We start from the raw sequence: 758 nt of genomic DNA on the forward strand, positions 1-758 counted from the left end.
TAATACCATAGACAGCAAGTGAATGCCTAAGAATACGTAAAAAAGGAGAAGATGAAGATTGTCCCATCACCCTGTAATATAAAGAAAAATAACTTACCCTTCCTGACAATCCAACAGGGTCCCTGTTCGGGCGCCAATTGTGAACGTCTAGAGTGTTCGGGTCCCTGGGTAAGGGTCATGAAATAACCGGGACACAGGGGATGCAGAGCCAAGGCAGCAATCGCAACTGCATGCTGAGGTTTATTTGCAAGTTCCTTTTATACACTTCTTCTAACAAAGCAAGCAATTCTTTAATATCACGTTGCCCACATTGCCCAAATATCATGCCTCAGCGGATACACAGAGCTAGATTCAGATTGTTCCTGTTTGTTTGATAAGTACCCTCCTAACGTTCTTTGTAGACATTATCTACTCCTCTGAGGATGCATTTGTTTCTTCAGAATGTACTGTTCCCAGGATAAGTATGCAGGAAGCTTCTTCCTCTTGGCCAAACCATGCAGAACTTGTGCCTTGCGATAAGGGGAAGAGAACGTTTCCTCCTCCTAGCTGAGGTTTGCCTCAGCTGACCTAAATCACAGCCACAGCTCTTGCAAAAAGTCAGGCCTGAGGGAGCTAAACTCTGCACACTTAAACCCCGACAATCAGGTACTGAAACTATTGGATAAAAATAAAAAAGCTTAAGAGATGTTACACTGATCCTTACTTGTTGTCAGGCTATGTCTTGTTTCTTCCAGTACAACTTTTCTCATGAAAGGAAC

General features: G+C 43.1%; 1 protein-coding gene across 1 annotated transcript in view; it reads right to left on the reverse strand.

The window, feature by feature from the left end:
* The window catches only part of LOC125618493 (endogenous retrovirus group K member 13-1 Env polyprotein-like), an 8197-nt gene extending 7814 nt beyond the window's left edge, over positions 1–383 (reverse strand). Inside the window, exon 1 of the mRNA XM_048809432.1 lies at positions 98–383. The gene's annotated coding sequence lies outside the window, so the exon portion shown is untranslated. The remainder of the gene's footprint in view (positions 1–97) is intronic.
* Between the last annotated feature and the right edge of the window lie 375 nt (positions 384–758).

This window comes from Marmota marmota, unplaced genomic scaffold (assembly GCF_001458135.2).
Source record: "Marmota marmota marmota unplaced genomic scaffold, marMar, whole genome shotgun sequence".
NCBI lineage: Eukaryota > Metazoa > Chordata > Mammalia > Rodentia > Sciuridae > Marmota > Marmota marmota.